Source organism: Muntiacus reevesi, chromosome 1, assembly GCF_963930625.1.
Source record: "Muntiacus reevesi chromosome 1, mMunRee1.1, whole genome shotgun sequence".
In the NCBI taxonomy this organism is placed as follows: domain Eukaryota; kingdom Metazoa; phylum Chordata; class Mammalia; order Artiodactyla; family Cervidae; genus Muntiacus; species Muntiacus reevesi.
The window spans coordinates 53,407,098-53,413,361 of NC_089249.1; the positions used below are offsets into that span (position 1 = coordinate 53,407,098).

Genomic DNA, 6,264 nt, shown 5'->3' on the forward strand with positions numbered 1-6,264 from the left:
TAAGATCTCACATGCTACATGGCATGGTCAAAACAAACAAACAAACTAAAACAACACCCCCCCCCCCAAATTCACATGCACAATAACATATGTACATGATTGTACACAGCAACTTTATTGGTAATAGTTAAAAACTGGAAGGAACCTAAACGCCTGTCAGTGAGTGAATGGTTAAACAGACTGGTACCTCCATATCATAGACTACTACTTGGCAATAAAAAGGAATTAACAGCCAATACATGTGATGATCTGGATGGTGCTCAAGGGAATTACATTGAATGAAAGGAACCTATCTCGAAAGGTTGTGGTTTCATTACTGTGATGTTCTCAAAATGACGACAATGTAGAGATGGAATACAGATTAGTGGCTGAAGGAGTTGGGCGGGGATATAAGTGTTGCTATAAATGAGTAACAAGAGGGGGTCTTGTGGGACAGTGTTCTGTATCTTGATCGTGGTGGTGATTATATGAATCCACAAAGGTGATGAAATTGCATGGACCTACACACACACACACACACACACACACACACACACGCACGCACACACACAAGAATACAAGGAAAATTAGTGAAATCTTAACAAGGTCTGTGGATGGTACCAGTGTCAATTTCCTGCTTTGATAAAGTGCCATGGTTATGTAAGATGTCACCATGGGGGGAACTATACTATTTTTGCAACTTCTAGTCAATCTATAATTATTTAAAAAGGAAAAGAGATCAAAAAAATCATTACTGGAAGACATTCATGAAGACCCCCAAAGAGTAGCTGGGGAAAAAAATGAATGGGAGGATGGGAGTGGACAGGGTTATGGCTGAAGATACAGAAGCTGTAAGATTTAACTGATAAAGCTTGGTGCTGGATGAAAAAGAGCTTCATCATTCTTTTTTCTCTAATCTTGTACATTTGAAATTTTACTTAATAAAAAGTAAGAGAAACTGAAATAAATGCAGAGAGACAGCCACGAACTTGCATAAGGAGATTCAATGTCTTAAGACTGTCAGCTCTTCCCAAATTAATGTCTAGATTCAATTCAGTCCGGATCAAACCCCGACAGGGTTTTGGTGGTGCCTGTCAAGCGGATTCTAAAAGCAGTAAGAAAAAATAAATAAATAAAATCAGTAAGAAAGGGCAAAGCACTAAGAATAGCTGAGATACTCCTGAAGAATAAGGCAGGGGTGCTTGCTGACTAGCCAGGCTTATTAGAAAAGCTCTAGCAATTTGGCCAATGTGGTGTTTATTGGTGCAAGACAGCCAGCCAGACTGATGGGAGAGAACAGAGAGCCTGACACGTGTGGGAACGGAGGGCGGGGTGGGGGGAGGGCAGGTCAGAGGGGCAAGGAGGAAGAAGACACAGTCACAGCTGTGTCACATGCTGTCCCCACACCTTCCCGTGGGGCTGGCTTTGCTCTTAGCATCCTGAGATGCCATTTCACACTTGTGGAACTCCACAAGGGCCAGGGATGCCTAAGGTCCCAAGCTCTCCCCAAAGTGGGGTCCTACCTGTCCTCCCAGCCCCCATGTCTGAACCCCGCACCCCCATGAGGGGCCTGATAATCTCTATCACCTCTAGGGGTGTTCTCGGATCTGCATGGGAATTAACTTCCCACTTGTTGAGTCTGAGAACCTCTGATCTGGTGAAAGAGAGAGACAGAGCAAAAGTCAGTCCCTTGGCAGCCAGCGTGGCCGAGCTGCCAGGGGTGGAGAACAATCAGGCACTGTCTGCCCCCCCCAGCCCCCTCGGGGCTCCCACCAGCTTTCATCACTGACCTAACCCGGGGCGCAGAGCACTAGTTGGGGGGGAGACGGGGGGAGGGGAGGTCAGAGGTCAGCCCATTACATGCCAAGAAGAGCCAGGAATAGAGCTGCTCTGGGGGTGGCTGGGAGAACTCGGGGCCCCGTGGCAGCCCACATCCTACCTCTAGCCAGGGGCGGCCAACTGGAGGAGGCAGCTGAGAAGAGAGGAGAGAGGTACCCAAGGAATGAAGGCCACGGTGCCATCAAAGCTAGAGAAAGGCTTCTGGAAGGATGCAAATGCCTTGGAGCAATGCTGATTCACTCCTCACCCACAGCTGCCCTGATGGGAGAGGGTTTCCCATCCCTGGGGGGGAAACCAGGGTTTCCCGTCCCTGGCCCCCATCAGACGGCTTCCCAATCCCCACCCCCATGTGCTTCAGACTCAAGGAGGGGGAGGCAATGCCGCCTCTCCACTCCCTCGATCTGCCGCAGCTGGTAGCCCGTGCCCTCCGGCACACAGATCTAACAGCTCTGTCCGTCATCGGCTAGTTCCCGTGGCCCCCCAGTGACAGGCTGATAGAGTCTGGGGTCCTGATTCTGAAATCGGAGGCCTCTAAGATCTCGGACCACGGCCTGGTCTCTGGGTTCCTGCTCTGGATGACACAGTGATTCATTCATTCACCAGGTCTTCACTGAATGTACTACATGCCAGACCATGCTCCGTGTTGGTGAGAGAGGTGTGACCTAAACAGGCCAGGTTCCTGCCCTCCAGGAACTTGCAGCTTGGAGAAAAAAGACGAGAAGCCAGTCGACAAGCAAACACACGGGTAAGCCAAACTGTGCTCTGGGTCCAGGTGGGAGACGAGCTGGTGTTCTGAAGGAGAAGAGCTAAGGGCTGTGGTTTAGCTGGTGCCCCTGGAGGGCTTCCTGGAGAAACTGACAAGGACATAGAGACATGGATGAAATGAGGAGTGAGCATACCTGGGGGAAGAGTGTTCCAGGCAGAGGGAGCTACAGGAGTAAAGGCCCTGAGGTGGAAACATTTCCAGCTTGTTCCAGGAACACAAGCCGCCAGAGGCTCTGGAACAGAATGTGAATAGGGAGAAGCAGCCAGGCCCAGCTCTCTAGGTAAGGACCAGAGGTTTATTCTGCGATGGGAAGACCTTGGAGGGGTTTGGGCAGGGAGAGTCCTGGTCATGGACTCAAATTTGAAATCAACACTTGGGCTCTTGTGATACACATTTTACCCTTTTTAAGGCTGAGAGAGCTCAAGGGACATTTCCAGGGTTACACAACTGCCGTGGAGTCAATGCTCTGTCCTGCCCAGCCACGAGTCTGCAGTCAAGCCCCTTCCCACTGGGCTCCCCTTTTATTTTGGGGACCCCCTCCGCGCTCTGAAGTAGGTGATGTCACTGGGGCCAATGCCTGCTTCTCCCACTCATGTGAGCTCTTGCTTTTCTTGTCCCTGATGTGGAGATGCCCAATATACGCTGGCTATTAGTAAAACTGCGATCATCTGTTTGCTTTTAAAGCCCATCCTCTAGATCTCTACGCTGCTGATGAACTGAATCCAATTCCACCCACCCTTGGTTTCTTGACCTTTCCACAGCCCCATTATGCCAGCAGTGAGTCAGTGAGGAGTCAGGCCTTGGAGCTGGGGCCATGGCAACACTGAGGAGTGGGCCCGTCGGGCACAGCTCTGCACCCATTCCCCACAGACTACAAAGACTCCCCGCAGCCAGCCCTGAGCTAGGCGGGGCAGTGACACTGACAGGAATGGTAGAATGGGGATTCTGGTTTCCCAGGAAGTTTTTCTCCCAATGGCCACTGGGCGGCAGCACATCCCCAGGAATATGAGGTTGCTCAGTTCAGTTCAGTTGTTCAATCGTGTCCGAATCTTTGCGACCCCACGGACTGCAGCTCGCCAGTCCTCCCTGTCCGTCACCAACTCCCGGAGCTTGTTCAAACTCATGTCCATCGAGTCGGTGATACTATCTAGCCATTTCCTTCTCTGTCCCTTTCTCCTCCTCCAATGGGGTTGTTGGGGATAGGCTTTTCCCGGATTGAATCTGAGGCTCAGAACTCGAAAGACAGAATCATGGAGGAGACCTAGACCCAGAGAGGACTCGCCTAGATTCATACACCTTTCAGGGAAAGGCTGGGCCAGAGGTCACCCGCCTACCTGGATGGTCTCTGGAATAGCAGGAGAGGGAGGGGCAGTTCCTCCTGTCCTCTGGTCAGGACTTGGTGGTGGTCTCATCACGCCTGTCACTGCCCTCACTTGTCCTGTGATTCTTTGAGGATGCGGGACTGTGCCTTGTACCCCCTGTAGCCTGCAACAGCTATGTCCTCTGCCTGGGTCACTCTGCCGCTTTTCTCAACCTGGGTCCCACCAGCACCTCCTTCAGCACTCAGCTTAGATGTCAGTTCTTCCAGGAACGCTTCACTGACCTTTGGCCAGGGCAGAAACCCCTCTAGATGGCAAGGCCCCCAGGGCAGGGATCATTGGTATAGCTGAATAGATCCACCCTGAGGATACACAGACACAGTCCATTCTGAGCCTGTGACATGGTGGTCCTCAAACTGCAGGAGGCATTGAAGCCACCTACGAAACTTTGTGAAAATGCAACCTTCAGGGTCCCCCCTTCCCTGAGGACAGAGCCTGGGAGCCTGCATATGACATATTTCCCAGGCAAGTCTGATGCAGGAGCCTGAGCAACCCTCTGAAGTAGTTGGGCAAAATGATCATAATGAGGAATAACAATAAAAACCTCTGATGTCTGTGCCAAGTGAATCACTCTTCAGGCATTTTCATGCTTGTTTCTGCTTTTTCATCTTCATCTTCATAGCTTCTATCTCGGGGGGGGGGGTCATCACCCCCATTCTCCAGGCATCGTCTCAGAGCCAAACGTTGGTGTGCCTGAGAACTCCAAGCTCTGAAACCAGAGAGCTCGGATCTAAGTTAGGACCATCTTGGACTGGGAGAGCTGTGGTCTGTGGTAAAGCCTGTGTGTGTGGATGCTGCTGCTTGTTAAAAACACACATTTCAAATTCAGGACCTAGACTCAGTCTGGTGATTCCAGCCCTGTGGAGGAAGCTTGGCCACTGCCACCATCCAGGTTCAGGCCCTCATCATCACTCTCCCTCTCTGCCCATCCCAGCCCTCTCCTACAGGGCCCAAAGAACATCCCATCTCATATGAAAGACCACAGCTACAATTACAGTATGTCGTCTGCAGCCAGGTGCTGTGCCAGGCTCTGTGGGAGATACAGAGAAGGACAAGATCTGCCCCCAGGAACTTCCTGTCCAGCTGGAAAGACAAGCAGTGCTTACTATGGCAATGGAACAAGGTACTCACACTTTCTTTCCCTTCAAATGAATTCATGGTCCCAACCTGACCCCGTGAATTGGCTGGAACAGGTTCCCATGCTGTGTGGTCAGACCCAGGAGAACTATCCACTGACAAATATAAAGTGAGTCATCGTATTTTTACATGAACACGTGTTACAAAGCACCCTGATTTTCTTTTTCAAGTTTGTCACAGTGACACCTGTTGATGGCTTCCTGGCATCCTATGGAAGGGGGGATGTGCCAGGGATTATAAAGTCAGGACAGAAAGGGAACTCAGGAAGGAGAGAGATAGGGAGAGAAGTTTATGGTTTGTCAAGACATGAGCCCTAAGCCCCAGTTTTAAAGGGGAATAAAACTCCCCAGGCAAAATACAAACATGTGATAAGTCAATCAACATAGAATTGACTCAGGGAAGCCATGACCGGATTTAACAAGATGATACATAGTTAATTGCCAAATAACTATGTTTGATCCAAATAACAACAGTTCCAGAGGCTCAGAAAAAGAGACAAGATCTGTGAGCCAGGACTGTCTGGTAAGGCAGTCTGGGAGAGGTGGATTAGAGCTGGGCCTGGGAGACAGGGAAGTCAATGAAGAAGAGAGAGGAGGCTGTGCATTTTGTCCTCCCTTGGGAAGAGGGACTGAAGTGGGTTGGCCGGGGGTAGGGGGAAGTCAAGAGACTTGAGTGACATCTGTCATGTGAATTGTTTCCAAATCACTCACATCTGTTTCTCCTTTTTTAAAAAAAAAATATTTTTATTTATTTGGTTGTACAGGGTCTTAGTTGTGGCATGTGGGATCTAGTTCCCTGACCAGGGATCGAACCCAGGTCCCCTGTATTGGAAGTGCAGAGTCTTAGCCACTGGACCACCAGGGAAGTCCCCGTTTCTCCTTTTTATCTTGACCTTCACAAGTACCTTTGGGAGAACCACTGTCCCCAGTCTACCGAACTCAGAGTCAGGTAGTGACTCACCCAAGATCCCCTAGCTCCAAGATGGCAGCATCTGGGAAAGAGCTAGGGCTACTGTAAGGTGAAAGAACTACAGTTCACATTAAATAATCTGTCTTTGGAGACTGCTATTTTTAGAATCGAAATTCTGGCCTGCAGATAGGACTTGGAAATACCAGCTCTAGCTCTACCAACCACCTGGGAGACGAGGGGAAGTGCCTCTCTGAG

General features: G+C 50.1%; 1 non-coding gene across 1 annotated transcript; it reads right to left on the reverse strand.

Annotated features, from left to right (window-relative positions):
- Nucleotides 1–5,891: 5,891 nt before the first annotated feature.
- On the reverse strand, nt 5,892–5,964 carry TRNAG-UCC (transfer RNA glycine (anticodon UCC)). Its single transcript has one exon. It is a non-coding gene; the product is annotated as a tRNA-Gly (tRNA).
- Nucleotides 5,965–6,264: the final 300 nt, after the last annotated feature.